At 39.5% G+C, this 19,406-nt stretch overlaps 1 pseudogene; it reads left to right on the forward strand.

Annotated features, from left to right (window-relative positions):
* Nucleotides 1–287: 287 nt before the first annotated feature.
* LOC135321187 (endogenous retrovirus group V member 2 Env polyprotein-like) lies at nucleotides 288–9,665 on the forward strand (annotated as a pseudogene).
* The last annotated feature ends 9,741 nt before the right edge of the window (nucleotides 9,666–19,406 follow it).

Raw genomic sequence — 19,406 nt, forward strand, 5'->3', positions numbered from 1 at the left:
TCTGGTCTTTTAGAGTTGTGTTCCAAACATAGTCTCCAACTTTAGGCTAGAAATAACCCTGTGCCTCTTTTTTGTTGCTTGATGTTAAAATAGTATGTTTTTCTTGGCATCTTTCTCTTTCCTGCTTTATAATCAGCATGTCCAACTTGCACAGAAAGGTCTCCCTTCTGTTGAGAAAAATTAACGGAGTGAATTATTTTAAGAACAATGCACAAACCAAGTTGAAATGCAAAGTAGATGCATTCTGCCCTCTCTCGCATTGCTCTTACATTGAACCCTGACATGAAATGGATAACAATGTGGAGTCAGGAACTACAGAGGGAGGACACACAGGTAAGAAGCAGCTCTGACTTAGGAGAGTGGAGGTTTGTTAGCCATGTAGGGTATAAGGCAGATTTTTCTAGCTGGTGAGGAAAGAAGGAACCGGAATTTAGAGGATGCCAGGAAGCACGTAAATAGATTGCCCAACATAAGGTCTCTGAAGAAACAGTGAAAATTTGTTTCTAAGGGAAAATGCATTTCAACTTTCAAAATATCATATCAACCTGTTGTTTTTTAGTTGCTATTGTTGTTTTGAACATATAAGAAGCAAATATTTCCATTTGTGGCAGCAGCATCATTTTTCTGTGCAAGGTATTTTTTTTATTTTATAATTTATAAATGGATTTATTCACTCATACCTTTTTACCCTATTGCACCGCATCCCCCTACCATGACAACCCAGTTTGATGGATTCACTATGTACCCTTGACCCTGTAAAGTACAGTTTTTTAATAGAGATATTGAAGGAGATCATTCCTATGTAGTTCCCTTTTCCTTTCTATTCTTCTGGAAACTTCTCCTTTGTTCTAACTTCTGAATCTTTTTTTTTTTAACATTTTTTTTATTGAGTAATAGTCATTTTACAATGTTGTGTCAAATTCCAGTGCAAAGCACAATTTTCAGTTATACATGAACATATATTTATTGTCACATTTTTTTTTTCTGCTGTGAGCTACCACAAGATCTTGTATATATTTCCCTGTGTAGTTTCTGATTCTGACACAACCCCCAAAGTATTTTTTTAGGAAAACAGCAGAGGATAGTGGGAGAAGGCCTAGGTTTAGGGACAGAACACCCACACATCTTGAGAGAACTACGTGCCTTTTTGTTACTAGCAAATCTAACATCAAATAGTCTTCTACAAAGCCACTCCTTTTAACATTATACTTTGACCACAAGTGCAATTACAGAAATAGGTAAATCATGTGTAAGGAAGCGCTCCGCCCACCCCAGTGTGGGAAATGACTCCCTCCATGCTGGGCAGTTCTAATGTAGGGCCCACCACAGCTGTAAATACAAATGTTCTGGGGGCATCTTCACAAGGGGAGCTGAGTATATGCAGTTTCAAAGTTTATAGATTATGCTTACAAAGTTTGTTTGTAAGCAAGCTTTTGAGAACTCAGCATGGATTTCTCCACAGAGAGAATGTTTAATAGCTGTAAGTATATCCCCAGGCCAATCCATGGAACTTAATAAAGCCTCAGGTAACTGAAGGCAATATTAGTACTGATAATAATATTAGGACTCCAGCAAAGACGGCTTGGCTATACATGTTAAAAATAGAATGTGGGGGCAGGGAGATGAACATCCACTTCTTTTCCATCTTGCTGGCTTCCTTCCCTCCCCTGAGAAGCCTGGTCCTTGGTGAGAAGAAAGGCAATGATCCTGAAATTACTTCCCTTTTTCTAATTCCTGGGCTTCACCTTCCTGCAACCATCTGGCTTACTTCAGGAGCAGAACCCAATGCCCCTGGAACTGTTCCTCACTCTGTCTCATCCTATATCATTTCCTCCAGTGAAAATCATATTTGCAAGTCAACAGGTGCCTCTAACAATTTCTGCTGTTAGAGAAGTACCCCCTTGAACGCCAAATCAATGTTGCCTCTTCGGGTTTCTCTATGACAGCGTGCTTCGGCTGTGGCATCTTTTCCAATTTCCGACCCTCCACATGTAGCTGGTTATGAAGTTATGTCAGTTCTACCTCAGAAAACAAATTCCAAATCCAGCTACTTTCCACCTCCTCTACTACTCTCTGTGTAAATTCCTGCCCCTCAATAGCTCATTTCTGCGTATAACAGCAAAAATCATACTTTCAAAAGACTCATGGGATCTTACCACGGCTCTGTTCAAAATCGTCCATACCCTTCCCATCACGGTGAGAACAAAACCCACAGCTTCCACGATCTAACCCATGTCTTCTCCCCCCTCGCATGGGCCACCAGAGTCACAGTGTTCTTCTGAGCTATCTTCCACACCAGCTTTTTGCACATATTATTCCCTCTTCTAAAATGTTTCCCTCTTGATACCTGCATGATTGTATCCTTCAAAATTTATCTCTCCTTATATTTTCTCTCTTCAGATAGACCTTTCCTTATCACCAATCTGCCTCCTCTTCCTTCATCACTCTCTATCACCCTGCCTTGCTTAGGTGTTCTTTCTAGCATTTTTCATTAATTGATAATTAAATTCTATTTGTTTATTATGAGTTTATTGACTAGAAAAGGTCGAAGAGCTTGTTCTCTTCACTGCTATAGCAACAGCATCTAGAGCCAGACCTCAAATATAAGAGACAACAGTGACTGCATGTTAAAGAAATCAGTGTTGTCATTTAGACACAACCATTTCATTAGCATCCAATGAGAACACCGCGCTGCACAGGGACGTCCTGGGACTGTAAGTTTACTGTTTAACATGGAGAACAGCAACAATAAAATGTAAAACAGACAGTGAGAGTGATGAAGGTTAAGAGACATATATTTAAACAGGTTACTTAAAAGAGATTGTGTGCTTGCAGGGAGGGAGGTGAGAAGGGACAGACTGGGAGTTTGAGATTTGTAGATACTGACAGGTATATATAGAATAGATAAACAAGTTTATACTGTATAGCACAGGGAAATATATACAAGATCTTGTAGCTCACAGTGAAAGAGTATGATAATGAATATATGTATGTTCATGTATCACTGAAAAATTGGGTTGTACACCAGAAATTGACACAACATTGTAAACTGACTATAACTCAATAAAAAACTTTAAAAAATGTGTGCTTAATGATTACAATATGATAATGGTGAAAAGATATTTGTATGGCAAAACTTTAGGGTCTAATAAGCAATGATAAAGATTCAAATAAAATTCAGACACAAATAACAAAAAGAATGAAGAGTCTATTATATAATTATTAAGCCACCAAATGCATAAAGTCACTTTTTCTTCTCATGGCATAGAGTGAATAGATAAATGATTTATATGATTCTTATGTATTACTGAATACCTAGGAGTCACTGCAAGGCATTATGGGAGACACACATACCTATCAGAATCCCTGCTTTCAGGAAATAAAAAATCTGATAAACGACGTCACATAGTTATAAGCTTTATTGTTTGTTACAAACACTAAGTAACGTAAGTATTTAGCATATGAAATATTTAAATAAATGCTGCCATCAATTTTGTATGATTTGGGGGAGGCAAGAGAATCTAGTTTCAGAGTCAGAATGCCTGGGTTCAAATTACAGCTGTGCCCATTGGAACACTGACCTCACTTCTCTAAGCTCCAGTATCCTCTTCTGTAAACACATGGTTGACTATGATTAATTAATACAAACTACCTAACAGAGCACCTGGCATGCAGTAGTACTGCATCAGTACCACTGTCCCCAGACTTGAGCAGCCTGCAATAGCAATCCAATCTTCCAACTGTTTTTTCAGTGGAAATTTGTACTTGGTTTGTGCATATTGGAAAACACCATTTTCCTGAGCAGCTCGAAGTTTCTATATAAGAGATATTAAAAACTCAGCTCCAGTCATGCCAGGTTGATTTTTTTCTCTTTCTGTTTGGTGAACTGCTGAAGAACAACATAGTCAAAGGAAATACTCTATACAAATACCATTATACAACCTGTCATTAGGCACAACTACCCAGGTTTTACTGATTCAAGTACACATTTCTCAGACTGTCTTTTTCACCCTAATACTATCATTATCCTCTAATAATAGAATCCACAAGACATTTTAAGAGATCAATAAAAAACAAGTTCCTAAGAGAAAATTCATGAATTTCCTTTTTTAAAACTTCATTAACTATAAGAAACCTACCATTGACCATGATGTTAATGGTGACTATTCTATTCGTCAACATGTTTATAATTCATACAGCAACTAATGATTAGAAAGCATCTGATGATGACAAGCAATTATAATAATTATAGACTTTCTTTTACGTGCAGAACAGCACTTGGGCTGTGTAACAATAAAATAGGGCTGTAATTTAAAGTAATATTTTACATTTTTATGCAGTCGAGACCTACACTTATGGTTTGAAAAAATGCAAAACAGATTCATTTCGATTGGGTTGATTTTAAATGTATCAGCCTTATCATGTGTATGATATGCCAATGATTATTTCAAGGAAAAACTGAATTGGTTCAGCACTAAGATGGGCATACGTCTGCATCTGTAAGATTTCTATACACAGCAGTAATCAAACTGGAAAGGCCCACGTTCAAGTCTGAAACAGGGGTAGGACCCAAGAAACCAATGTTTACACAAACACTAAAACATGCTTTCCAGATTACTTGTAAGCATTTCTACACTCACTTAACTGAAGAGTTGTTTCATAAAGAATTCATAAATAAGAAACTTGTAGAGAAAACAGGAAAATTTTCTGCCCATTAAGTAAACTCATAGGCCATTTGGTCACATAGGTATACTGTAGGGGCATTTTTTCTAAGTTATTTGTTTATGTTTTCACTTTTAACCACAGATCGTTCCTCATGGCTACTGATAATATCTTTCCAGGTAGAAGGCTAACCCTTGCCCAAAAGAATCACATTCTAAATGTCTTTTCTACATCATTTTCTTTGTTTCTGACTTAAAATGTCCTGCTTTTTATTCTAAGGGTATGTTCCATATTTAAAAAGGCTCTGGAATTCCTTCTACATTTTCTAATGTCTCGGAACTAGAATCAAAGTACTTTCTACCTTTAACAACAGAAGTCCCTTTGTATAGGTTCTATAGCCTTGAAAAAGCCCCGGAAATCCCAGGCTGCTATTCTTGACAGTTTGCATCCACTCTGACTTCTCTTTTCTGATGCTCCAAATTAAATACTGTCACATCTAGCATTGTACTAACTAGAACTGGTTGTCGTAGGCAAGTTTCAAATGAAAACCTTTCCAGAGAAAATTTCTAGTGGCAGCTGACTCAGGGGCTGCTTTGGGGGTGTGCAGAGAGGAGGGATGAGGAGGGAGGAGTTGGCTTTGGCAGGTGCTGAGGAGACAGCAACAGAGTTGCTCAGACCTTCACAGCAGACATTTATAAAATGGGACAATCTCTACAGTTTTGGCAGAATTTATGCCCATGAAATATGCAGATTAGAACTTCAAGAAATTCCTCCTGTGTAAGGTTGATATCTACCATACCCCCATCCAGAGTAAAGTATCATCTTTTTAACAAGAAAAGTCATTTTTCTGCAAAATATTTAATTAGTGGAGCCATTTCTCTCTGAATTCTAAGTGTGACATCACCTTGTGTTAGACCAGGCAAAGCCAAGGGTATTAATTTTAAATAATTTTAGGTAGTTTTTGGTAACCCCAAGCCTGATTTTTTGTTTGTTTGTTTATGTAACTTGGGAAAAGAACAGCATATATTTTGGGAGCATATCCATATTAATTTTATGTTCTGCAGGACCAAGATATCTACCTGTATCTAGAGCTTGTATGCCAGACTATATTAAGGTGGAGGAAAGGTTATACTAAAAAAAGCACAGGTAAAATGTCTACCATCTAATTGGCTCAATACATTTAGTTTCACATAAAATGACTCTTCAGTCTCCAACCTCTTTCAATTCCCTGAAGGTTAATGCCCACTAAAAATACAAACACAAGTTATTTATTTTTTATTTTCTTTGGATTAAAGAGACAATTTCTAAAGGGCATTTCACATGCATTTCATATTCAAAAATAATGCTGGATTTGACCTTAAGAAATGACTCAGTCTAAGAGTTTTCTTTGTGTTTGTTCATTCACATTCACCGCTGGTCAGATTGCTAGTTTTCCTGGTTCAAATACACTCAACAAGGACAGTTCAGAAGAATGTTCATGTTATATATCTATATTATATTTCTCTATATCCATAAAATATATTTTTTATATATTTATAAAAATAGAAAATTCTATCATTATCTAAAAATGGTAAAAATAAAAGAAACATTTTAATGTATAATTATAACATTTTCACTTAGGCACATGTCTAAACTTTAAATGCTATAATCATAATAAATTTATTTTTCATGTATGTGACATACTGTTAGTCTTGAGAGACAATTAAACCTATCAAGTGGTCTGGTCACAGGCCGCCTCCCTCTCAGTTCTCACATCTCCTTCACTTGCTCTCTACATCCCAGCAACGCCTGCCTTTCGTGCTCGCCAAATGAAAAAATCACACCCTCTGCCTTGCTTTTACACTTCCTGTCACTAAGCCAGGAGCCTCCCCGACTCCCAACCCAGATTCACATGACTCAGCCTCACTAGACTCAAATCTCTTCAAATGTCATTTCCCCACAAAGGGCCTTTCCTGGCCACCTTACTTAATATAACACCCCCATCAATATTTACACATCTTTCTCCCAAGTTTATTGCCTTTCTTCTACATGGGAACATCAGGAGATCAGAGAGAACAGATATGAGTTGTTTGGTGCTGTACCCACAGCAACCAGAAGAGTGCTAACACATGTATATGCAGAGTAAATACTGGCTGACTAAAAGACAGACCAGTCACTCAGTGTGCTGAGGACTCTGATGTGTTAGCTCACTGAAGGCTCACAGGACCCTAGTGGTTGATTAAAAACTCAGGAGGGAGGAGCAGGGAACAGGAAGGTGCTCTGCCTATGACCCAAGTAAACCGTTGACCACGAGGTATCCTATCCTTTTGTAGAAGTTTCCTCTCTGAGGTCACAGAGAAACACAGAGGAGGCAGAGACTGATGGAGAATTTCTGACTACCTGGAGATTTACCACCAGCATCATGGGAGTGGAAAGAGCCACTGAATCAAAAGGATTCAGTTTACAAGGTTGTATATAAAAGCTGAGAATAGCCTTTCCTGCTATTGGGACACAGAGCCTCTACTCAAGATGACTGAAATGTCTCCCAATAGCTTGGAGAAGTGCTAACATTTGGCTTCAGAGATAGTTCTTCAGTCCTTCTCCATATCCAGTATTTAACTATCAACCAAATCACGTATTTACATACACCTAACACATCTTCTGAAAGAAAGGTAGAGACAAAATATCCTGAAACAAAAAGAACTACAAACGTAAGTACAGAAATTTCTGTTTATACTCAAGGACTTTGCAGAGGTGTAATAGCACTTAATCCTGGGAAACAAAGGGGAGAAACTAGCCAAATCTCCACACCTGCGTGGGAAAAAGGCCCTTCCGTTCAGATAGCCCACTCTCGTTTTCAAAGCCTCAATAAAGTTTCCAGCATTTCAAACAAAATCAGTATAGGAAAATGTGCTTTGATTAAAAAAAATTAGAAAGTAACCATTTCATCATAATCCCCCTGAAAATGAAGGTCTTTTTTTTACTTTCAAAATGTATGAGCAGCTATCAGAGGGACAATAAAGTTTTCACAGTGACTATTGCCAGGACAATGGTTAGGACAGTTAAGTGTGTTTTTCTATCTTTTAGTACCCAGACTTCTCATGTTCCCCAACATTCCCCCCCATACCAAAAACAGTACTTTTTGTTTTCACCAAACTGAAGGAACTTCAGTAGGGATTATTTAAATATTTCCGTGGTAAAATTTAAATACCGTTCAAAATTCTGGAATACAAGCAATAGAATTTGGTTCCAGTTAAAATAGACTAAAAAGGAATTAATTGGATGATAAAGAGAGCTCGTGTTCACCGAAGGGCTGCAAAAGCAGTCTTTGGAAAACAGATGGGATACAAATGAGGCTGAGAGGCTAGAGCTACATTCAAGCCATGCTATGGAATGCTGCAGGCCGCACCCCGAACCCTAGTGATGCTCCAAGCAGCACTGCCTCTCCCTGCAGGAATATATCCTAATGTGTTTCCGACTTATGTGCATTAGGCCCCCAGAAACAGTCCCTCCAGGGTACATGTAATTGGCCCTGTTTCCATTCTCTGGTTTTGGGGGACCAGGAAGAGAAAATGGGAAGTTTTGCTTCAATAAGGAGGAGTCTTCCTCTTAAAATAGGCTGGGCCTGAAGGTCACCTGCCCGCGCCAGTATCTCCAAAAGCCACAGGTTGTCATCTGCCCACACACCTGCACCTGGACAGCAATTCCGTTAAACAATGGGGACGCTGAAACCCATACATTTTCCAGAACTGCACCGTGAAACACTTACCGAAAGAAACAGGAGGGTGAAGACCTGAAGCGGACCAAGAGGAAAAAACACCTTTGTTCAGCAGGATGGGACCCCTTGACGGTTTTCCATGACAAGTTTCTGAGGGACTTCCCGGCTTTCCAGCAGGACGGCCTTCCCAGGAGGACCATCGTCCACCATGTTGGAGCGGACCGACGCAAGAGCGAAGGACTGCGCATGATCCGTGCAGCCGGCACGCGGAGGGGCCAAAGCCCCGCCCAAGCCGCCCCGCCCAAGCCACCCCACCGCCCCGCCCACCGCCCCGCCCCTCGACTCACCCAATTAATGGAACCGGCGGGGAGCGGGCTCGGCTTCCTGATTCATGCTTTCGCTCCCTCATTAAAGCTTTGACTGAAATTCTCTTCTGGCTTCTTCGGCAACTTCTATTGATTAAAGAGCCCAAGAATCAGACTGGTACCATCATTTGTGGCAACTTCACCATGACAGTGAGGCTTTTTGCTCCCCCTAAAGGATTGGGGGCTCTCTTCCAGATGGCTGAAGGCAGCTTCCTCGCAGTTGACAAGCGGCACCTAAATTTTTTTGTTTCAATGTCACTGCGCTTGGAAACTTGCCCTCTGTTTATCCGTGATTTTCCACTTTAAACTCATCATGCATCCCTAACCAGACTCATTGGTGTGTGGACCCATCTCTCTTCTCCCCAGGCACCCAACCCAGCACCTCTTGTTCGTACATACTGGAGGGGAAGGGTAGCCCGTTCCTGGAGAGTCACCTATAGCCTCCCGTCTGACTTCAGCAAGCATGAGGGAATAGGGGAAAGGGAAGAACTAGATGAGGGACCACTAGACAGAGGGCCCCTGTCCCTCATGTGCAGTAATACACCTGACTGGGTCTCCCTTTTTGGTCGCTGGTTTGATTCCACTTCACCCCACCAAGCTTGTACACACACACCTCCATCTTTTCCTCTGCAGTCCACTGCAAAATAAACTATCCTGCGAAGGGAACCCAAGTTCCTCCTCCCAGCCTCTCCGGGCAGTGGCCTATCCATGCTTAGACACTATGCACTTCCAAGGAGAATGCACTTTGGGACGATTGGGCCCTAAAGGACTAGGTGTCACTGTATAATGCCACCTCTCAAAACAGGTGTAACAGGGCACTTGGACTAATTCTGACAACTGAGGCCACCATAGGACTGGCCCTGGGGGGGTTTTGCCTATCACAAAGCAATCTTAAAAATCCTTACCCAGGCTATAGAGAATCTGGCCTCAAAGATTGGTGATGCCTTAAGGGGCCTCTGGGAGTCATTAGATTCCTTAGCTAATGTGATGTTTGACAGTAGGTTAGCCCAAGATTACCTTCTGGCTGATCAGGGGTATCTCTGCAGTAATTAACCAAACTTGCTGTACATGCATTAACATCTCAGGGGGAAGTCAAACTAAATATTTAGGAGATTTTCAAACAAGCTAAGTAGTTATGTGTGTTCAGCAATCCCACTGTCCAAACTACATGGGACTTGATTAAAGTCTTTGTCCCAGGCATCATTTGGTTCCTGCCTTTCCTGGGTCCTCTAGTGGCAATAGTTCTTTGGTTATCATTTGGACCCTCTTTATTTAATCTTTTAGCCAGATTTGTGTCTTCCAGGCTTCAGTAGTTTCAGGTGAGGCTCATGGTAGCCCAAGGGTTTCACCCAATCCCCACAGATGGTGGCCCAGGTTCCCACAGGCCCCTAGAGCAGTCTGACAGGGGCGGTTACACCTCCAGGGGAGGTTAGGGTCTGTGGTCCCTGTTTAGCAGGAAGTAGCTCCTGAAGAAGAGATCTTCTGCCCCTTGACCCTTAAGGAATGTAGAATCCTTTAGGGGGAGTGAGATAGGGTGGGACCTGTGATCATCTGCCTGCACTTGGCAATACTTCCTAAAAGAACAGGGTGTAACACTCTTACCAAGGTACACGCACACATATTGGAGGGGGTTCGGCTGCTTGATAGTCAAAAAATGGCAAGTGTTGTGTACAGATATCCTCAAGGAGAATGCACTCCTCTAAAAGGGGTTGGGGGAGCCTGGAGAAAGGTGGGTGACAGCCTGTAAGTGTGCCTTCCTTCTGAAATCACACACCTCCTGCAGCCCTGTCCACGGCTGGAGATTTTTGACTTGCCAAGTACACTACAGTTCTGTCGGCACCTGAAGTCACCTCTAGCTGAATCATGGCAGGAATTCCGTAAAATAGACAGAATGTGACAAACTATAGATAATTCTGGACTAATGAAAGTTTCAGAGAATTAGTCAAAACATCAGGAAACAGTGCTTGAAAAAGGGAGACAGAAAAAGAGATCGAGATGGAAAGTGAAAAAAAAGAGACAGAAAAAAATTAGAAAAATTAGACCATATCATGCCAAACCAGAAGCAGATTTGAACTGAAAGCAAAATAGTGGTATTTTGTGATGTGCAAAGATGCCGCCTAGTATAGGACCCATCCGAGGCTAGTGTCCTATCGCTGAGTAAACTCAGGAAACGTCCATGAGACACAAACCAGTACTGTGGCTGAGATCTCAAACTCCCTTTCTCTAATTACAAATGCAAAAAAGGAATAAGTTACCCCATATGCCACTAAAATTGCCCTCTGGATTTATTTATATCTTGAGGTATGTATCTAACTCTAAGAAGATAGAATGAGAGAATTAAGAACTCATTTCCATAGTTTTGTGTTTTCAATCCCCAAGGCTAATGATCTTTTAATGCAGATTTTATCTGTGAATTCTATTTATTGTGAGTGGTCATTAACATTTGCTGGCTAATGTATTTATTTATTCATGTTAGGAAATAGAAATGCAGAATATGTGTTGGATTCCCTGATTATCAGCAGATAGCTCAATAACATTCTTAGAGTAATGTTGCCAACAAACTTTTAAATTGATAATAGACTATCGTGTATACAAAATCCGTGTTCTTCAAAAAAAAAAATGCTGCTTTCTTCAGAATAAAGCAATAGGTCTAGGTCATTAATAAGATTATAGAAATTAATAAATGTTAACTTCTTTGAGTTTAATAACTCTTCCTATGGGTTTTGTAGCTAAATATAAACCATCAGTTTTTAAAGCTGGGGGAAATTTGTTTATTTCCAAGGAAATATGTAATTTTTGATTGACTCTCTAGGATAATATGGGACCTGTCAGAATTGATTAAACATTTGTGAATGGTCCAATAGTTAGAGGAAAACCATGATCCTTGTGGTACTAATTGAAAACAGAAAATCTATGACAAAGGAAGCTGTCATAGATCATCTAAACTATAAAACCTCCATTATAATTTACAATCTTCATGACTCATCATTTAAAGATTCCTGCAGTTCCACCTATGTTCAAATTTCCAGAAAAGCTTTTCAGATTCCTGGCCTGAATCCTCCCTTTTTCTCTAATCATGTCCCATCTCCCACCCACTGCCCTAAACTATACTCCCTTGAGACATTTATACTAATGATTATTGTCAAGACATATCCCTTTCTGTACTGAAACTTTCACCCAATGGGGAGTCAGCTTTACAAACACCCAGAATTAAAGTATTACCAAAACCCAGTGGGATTTTTGTTGTTGTTTTTAGAATACATTTAGGTCACAGTAATGGATTAGATACCTTGAACAGCCTTGTATCAGAGTAGTATTTAGGTCTGTGTTTTAATTTAGTCGCCAGTGTGTGTAGGTTAAAAATTTTTAAAAATTCACAGCTTCCAGTTACCAATAGGCTTTAAAGATAGTTCTTCAATTATTAATAAATTCCACCAATGCTACATAAAAGGACTTCTCTTAAGAGTGTAGAGCCTGGAGGGTCCCTTTCCCAATTGCTCATCTCATATAATCTCCATGGGGAATTTAAGGTACAAAAATCATCTTCATTACACTTTGAGGAACTCTTTGAAACCAAGCCACATACATAGAAGTAAGCCAAGTAAGCTACATTATTGAATACAATACCATCACTTTTCTTGGCCCATGCAACTCATGAGTTAGACACTTAAGAATTCTAGTCTGTACTGTTCCCAATTGCTAGCCCCATCCTACTTAAGATTATTCGGGTTTCCCATTTCTCTATATTTGTAGTTCTCACAGTGATAAGTTTGATCAGCTAAATATAGCATATTCTATGTGCCTGACACTGATCCAAGCACTTTATATACATATTCACTCAGCATAACTCATATAGTAGAAACATAAATTTTGATTGAATCATAGAATAGGATCAGTTCTGAACCCAGGACATAAGACTTCCAAGTTTCTTAATAGAATAATGGAAAGTAATAGATGAAAAAGGATGAGGAGGAGGAAAGGAGGAAAAAGAGAAAAGGAAAAAAGATTTGCTAGAAGGTTAATAATAAAGAACTGAGATCATGGTAGATATGTGAGTTACTTACATGAAGTAACTGTGGTGCTTCCAGTGGCTGCTGAAACTTCTGCTTTGCTCATGCTTGATGATATCTGTGTAGATGACTGAACCAGACCCCAGGTATTTTCCCACTGGTGATGGGACTACCAAAACCAATGCCACTAATATTTTGCATTACATCTTTCACCAATTGTTGAATATCTTACTATATCTTGAGTTTCTACTATATACAAGGCAACATGGTAAGAATATACATTACAATGGTATATGAGACACAGTTTTTGCTCTTTGCAATGTATCTTTGAAGTTCTTCTTATCAAAGTTCCTCTTCTCCATTGCTTGCCTCTGGGCTTGCCACCTGGTTGTTTTGACCGAGGTGATGTTACCAGCATTACACACACAAAGGCTTAAAACATGCTTGTAGGATGGACTTCCTTCTTGCACCATGAGAATATGTTCCAGACAGACATGGGACAGATCCCCACCCACTGCCTGCCTGAAGCAGAGACTCCTCAGTTGAGCAAGTATTTACTGGTGATGAATAAATGATCATTATTTTTTGCCACCAAGATTTCTGGGCTATTTGTTACTCAGCAATAGTAGACTGGTGATTAATACAGACAGTAGATCTGGCCCATCTCTGTACTTATTTTAGACCTCCTTGTTACTCTCAGTGTTCCAGACATTCTGACCTCCTCTCATGTCTTCAACACACTAAAAATTTATTCTTACTTCATGATTCTTAAGCAAGCTGTTCACCCTGCCTGGACTTTTTCCCACGGATTGCCTTGTAGTTCCTTTTCGCCTTCCAGGTTTCAGCATAAGTATTACCTACTCAATGACGCATTCTGAAACCACCATGTCTAAATATAGACCATACCCCTTGTCTCTGTAAGTCTCTATCACATAGGTTGTTTAAATCATTAATAGTGTTAGTCACAATTCATTGTGATCCATTTGTTTTCTTGCTCATTGTCTTTACAGCTAGTTCCTTGAGAGCATGTGAGTATTTTTCTCCAATACAACTATAGTAGACCCTGGAGTGCCTGTTCCATGAGTAACCATAGGAATGAATCCGCTCTGAGTAGTGGTCGCATTCCATTTACCATATCCAAAGCCACTCCAAAACCACAAAAACATCACATACGGTTAACAGACTCACAGATAATAAAATGTGTCCTTTTTGGATAGAGATCTTTTTTCCCTAGTTTGAACACTCTAGTATTTCATTTTTTGAAAGTGTTAACATCTGAAATAAACATCTCTGATATGCTAATAATTCCAAGTCAGGGCTCTGAAGGGTGGTCAGATTTTTTTTCCCCCTTTTTTCCCCACCACATTCTGTCTGGAAACTATCATTTTAGTGCTTTTTTTAGGTCACTGATTAAGAAAATAAAAATTTAATAGTAGGAATATGTTCATGTTTATCAAATTCTGGTCACAGGTGGTACATTTAGACACCAGTTTTGTTTTGTTTTTTTTTTCCAGCTTGACACTTCACTGTGTAGTTTTCTGATGTAACTGGATAGCATACATCATCCTTTGATTTGTTTTCTCCAAACAATTTGGCTTTAATAGTATATTCAGAAAGTGCAGGAAAAGGCTGCTATTTATTTCTTTATATTTTCATTGCATTTGGCTTTCAGACAATATAAAGCTATTTTCTGAATTATTTGCTAGATATGAGCATAAATTCCTGCAAAGTATATAGATGTATAAATATGTATACTACCTACAGTTATTTTATAGCATGACAAAGAGTTCTGCTTAAAGACCAGCCAGTTTCTCTGTAGTTATCATCAGCTCACCTCTATCCAAAACACTGAGTATACTTTTTATACATGACATTTCTTTTTTCAGGAATTATTTTCTTCTTTGCATCAGTTTGTGTAAGAAAGAAAAGTTAATGAGCTCCAAGATTCAAATTATAAGATGACACAAGCAACCCAATAACAAGTGTGCATTAGTTATTCTGTAATTTGTATTCAAAACTAGATATAGAATTTGCAAACACCTCATAATAAATCCTGAGCTAAAAGAAACATTTTGTCAAACTTTTCTCTCACTTTCCTTTCTGTGGTATGCAGATGTTCAGTTTTAAATTTGTCACATTTTATACTTTCTCCTATACTGTTTTCCTTCTTTGATTTCTTTCCAAAAAGTAAAACAAAAAGCAAGCAAATTAAAATTTAGAACTATGAAACAAATTTTGTAAAGACATGATTTTTCTCTCTCCCTCTTTTTACTTTTCCCAATTAATGCATTTTCAAATAAGTTTAGTCTATCTAGAAATAGCTAAACTTTATGAACACTATAAGCATCAGCTTATCTCCTAAGATTTAGTATCACCATTATCTGACATTCTTTTCAGACTCACAAATCATCATATTCCAAAACCAAACTAAGAATTACCCTCCAAACAGCTCTTAATTCTAGTTTTGCATTTCTGTCTGAGGTATACGATTAGATTCAGAACCATAATTTAAAATTTTAGAGTCACCAGAACGCTACATCCCATCATTCTCTGAGTCCTTCAGATCCTCTGCACCATGTGTGTTGTCATTACTCTCATCCATTAACTCTTCACTGGACCATTGCAAGAGCTCATTCCATCTCCAGCTCCTGAAATCTATCCTCCATCTGCTAACTGGTTCGCTTTTGTAAGACCACTTCTGCTCATTTCCTTTGTCTATTCAAAAACTTTTAAGAGTACTTTATTTTGCACAAATCAGGTACAAATCTGAAGTCAGGTACCAGTTCAGTGTAGCACTTGAGGCATTCCCTTCCTAGACTCAAACTATTTTGTGTGTTTCAACGACCCCTGTTCATGAAATCTTCCCTTCTCCCTCCACCTTATCTCAAATGTGGGCTCTAGGTTTAAATCACTCCTTCTGTCTTGAATAGTTGTCCCTCATTTTTCCCCTGGAGAGATTCTATTCATGCTTTCAAGATCACCTCACTCCTCTTTTATTTCTGTGAAGTTATCACTGATCACCTCTAGCCATTAACTCTCGAAGCCATAGTATTTTAACCTTTTTTATAATCCTTGCTAATGTAAGTTAGATCTCAGATATCATAGCCAGTGGAGAGGGGAATATACTAATTGAGGTAATATTGCAGACGGCCCTGAGCTAGATGGAAATGGAAAACTCCATAGTGTGTGTGTGTGTGTGTGTGTGTGTGTGTGTGTAGTTTAACATATTCACACATGCTGATTGACCTGTACACCTAAGATACTATTAATTAAAAAGGAAAATACCTTTACTTACTTACTAGTATGGTGGACAGAAAAGGAAAAGGGCCAAATTTTCTGCCCTGCACACCCTCCCACCACTAGCAGCAGGGCAAGATCATCACGGACCAGACACCCTGGCAGTAATTATGCAGCTAGTGACATTTTTAGACCATTCTGAGTATCATTGCATGTATCAATGAGGTTTTTCTGCATGACAAGCCACCTTAATGCTATGGGTGTTAACTCAACCACCATTTATTTAGCTCATGACTGTGGGATGGCAGTTTGGACTGGGCTTCGTTGGGTAGTTCTGGTTAATTCTGGGTTGACTGGTCTCAGAATCACCAGTTTGGCTGGTCTCGGGAGCCTTGGTGGTGACTTATCTCTTATACACACGGTCTCCCACTTACCATCAAGTTCCGCCAGGTCCTTAGACGGTGGCTGAGCAGGAAGCCAAGAAAGCAAGCAGAGATGCGCAATGTGTCCTAAGGCCTGGACGCGGGGGTACGCCCCTGCTCCTACCTTGCTGTAGTCACAGGGGAAGCTGTGAAATCACACTGCAAGGGGTGTGGGTACTACTCCGGGTCCTCGTTCCAATTTTTGTCAACGTCGCTGAACAAATAAGAGGCCCCCTACCCCTTCCCTGACAGGGCTCCAGCTTCCCTGCTTCAGCCCTGACTGTCGGAGCTGGGCCTGCTCCCCTGATGCCACGCCTCCAGGGTTTTTCTATCAGGAATGTGGAGACAATTACTTTAATTGGCTTGTTTACTCCTCAGACTTATTCAGTTCACAGAGATGGGAGTTTAACTATTAATGAGCCAACAGCTTTATCTTAGTTAAGGGAAAAAAGTTTTAAAGTGACAGAGAACAAAACATTTGATAATAAGACTAAAATGACTTTTACCTCATCTACTCATGCAATTAACCAACACATATGTACTATTTTTTTCTTGTTTTCCGTCCAGATAAACAAACCTAGCGTTCTATATTTTTTAGGAAATTCCCCATGTTGCTGGGTCTGAGGAGCCGTCACTTAAAAGGGCGGAGTTGTGAAAATCGTAGAGGCACAGGGTCCACAAGGTGAGATGTCTCTCCTGCGTCCTGGAAGCGGTCATTTTGATGACATTCATTAATTGGGTGGGACATGGAAGGAAAAGATTAGGGGAACACAAATAATTGGGAGTCAAGAAGGGGAGTACTAGTCCTAGGTAGTATATAAAAGTGCAGAAGCAAATGGAAAGTACGGAAGAAGGTTCTAGTCCTGGGTGAGGAAGAGGACATGTCCTGAGAAAAATCAGGACAGTTAAGGTCCTTGTACCTTAACAGTTCAGGTACAGGTGTTCCTAGAGAAACCAGAATACTTACGAAATATTGTACTAACAACTGATCAGGATTAAGGAGAAAGAACGTGGAAAAACAATCCTGAGATGTGAGCTAAAACAAAACGCTAAATGGAAACCCAGAGCTAATCGACTGAATGCAAAAATGATGGTTCTGATTGGCAGCAGTGCCTGTAGATGGAGGCCTTCAGGGGAAGAGAGTGGAGCCAGGAAGAGTGTAGGAGGGATGACTTCAGTTATCTGTGTATGTGCTATTTAAATAAATAGTTAAAACCTCATCATGAGCAGGTTTTAGCAATTTTTGTTTTATTTACAAAGTACAGAGAAATTTTTTGTCTATTGGATGTCTAGCGAATATCAAAAAAGTGTTAGTTTGCCAGAAATGAAGACACGCAATCCAGACCCTGCTTCAAGGAAGGACCCACTGCCCAGCTGTGAGAAGGATGTCAGATGAAAGCCTCTAACCGTCAGTCTGCCTCAGCTTTTGAGTAAAGTCCAAGCTTCTCTAGAAAAGGCAGCCAATGACTGAGCAAGGCAGTGATGCAAGGGCCTAACCAGTTCTGCCCAATGTAAACTCGTCTAACAGACAGTCTTGGTTCAGGAGCCCTTTGTCGTGGATGTGCTTGAGTCACGCTGTTACTCTTTGCTCTAGAGCTGGTTGCTTATGGTATGTAATCAGTATGTTATGATACAGAGTCAGTGGGTAGCCAGGAGGCCCAGCCGGCCTCTCCCTGGTGTGGGAGAATGAGAGCAAAGGTGAAGGTTATGAAGGCACTTGAAAAACTGCACGTAGAAGGTTAACTGTTATGGACCCCTCCCTGATTAATAGTAATAACAAGAAAAGCATTAACTATTGACATTTAAAGATAATCCGAATCTTCATTCTTCTTTCCAAATCCCACCTTCACTTCTAGATCACCTTTTCCAGGCCTGCATTGAAACTTCTTCCCTTTTCCATTCTTTTTTTCAGTGTAGGAGCATGCTGCTACTCTGACAGAGTAAATGAAAGAAAAACCAGAAGGGAGATACTATGAGTGAGTGCTAAATAACTAAAAAGATAACTACCACAGGGTATTGATATAACCCTGAATAAAATGAACAGAGTGGGTGTGGGCGACCCTGACAGTGATGGTGGTAGTACGGTAGGTGGGAAGCAAAGAGAAGAGGTAGTGGGAATTGAAAAATGTAGGAAGCAAGTATTCAGATTAAGAGTCGAAACTCACAAGAATAGATAGGAATCAGGGTTATATGTCTTTTTTGTTGTTCATAAAAATTGAATTTTCACTAGAAATATGCTGTCAGTGTGTCATCTTTCAATGTGATAGACACTGATGCTTTTTTAACCTTGTTCTCCAATATCTCTATATATTTTGCACAGAGCAGGAATAAAATTCTGACTTTTATGATGTGATCTAATTAATATACATGATTGAAATATAATCTAGGAAATCTTAAATTGCAGTGTTCCCAAATAACTATGATTTTACTCATCCATGCTTTATATCTGGAAGGAATATTTATTCATCCATCCATCCATCCAACCGATCACGTTTGCACATATTTGGCAACCATGATTAATTTCCAGCATATCGCAGGCTTTTTATACACAGGTGTTCTTCATGTAACTTCTAGGGAATCAAGTTATTTTCAGTGATGCATCTAAATTTTAATATGCCTAAAAGAACTGCCCATATCTGAGGTTTTACTGTCAACATTGAATTATTCTGGGATTTACTAAGCTTCTTGAAAACCAAAGCAATGTTGTACCTCACTTTAGATATCCACTAAGAAAATCTAGAAATCTGAAAGGATTTGTAATCCATGAGGATTTTATAAAACTTGAGCTGAAATACATTCTAAGAAATCTCAGACTATCCTATAATGAAAATAGAAATTTTCAACACAGCTATTACTTGAAAAGAGCTGGGCGGGGGTGGAGGGGAAGGTGTCTCATCACACACAACTTCTTGATAAGATCCTAAGTTATTACATGTCTCTTTTGGAAATCATCCTAAGTTAGGCCTCCTTTGACCGCAAGGAGATGGATTAGGTAAACTGCACATGACATCTG

Source organism: Camelus dromedarius, chromosome 4 (genome assembly GCF_036321535.1).
Source record: "Camelus dromedarius isolate mCamDro1 chromosome 4, mCamDro1.pat, whole genome shotgun sequence".
NCBI classification, from domain to species: domain Eukaryota; kingdom Metazoa; phylum Chordata; class Mammalia; order Artiodactyla; family Camelidae; genus Camelus; species Camelus dromedarius.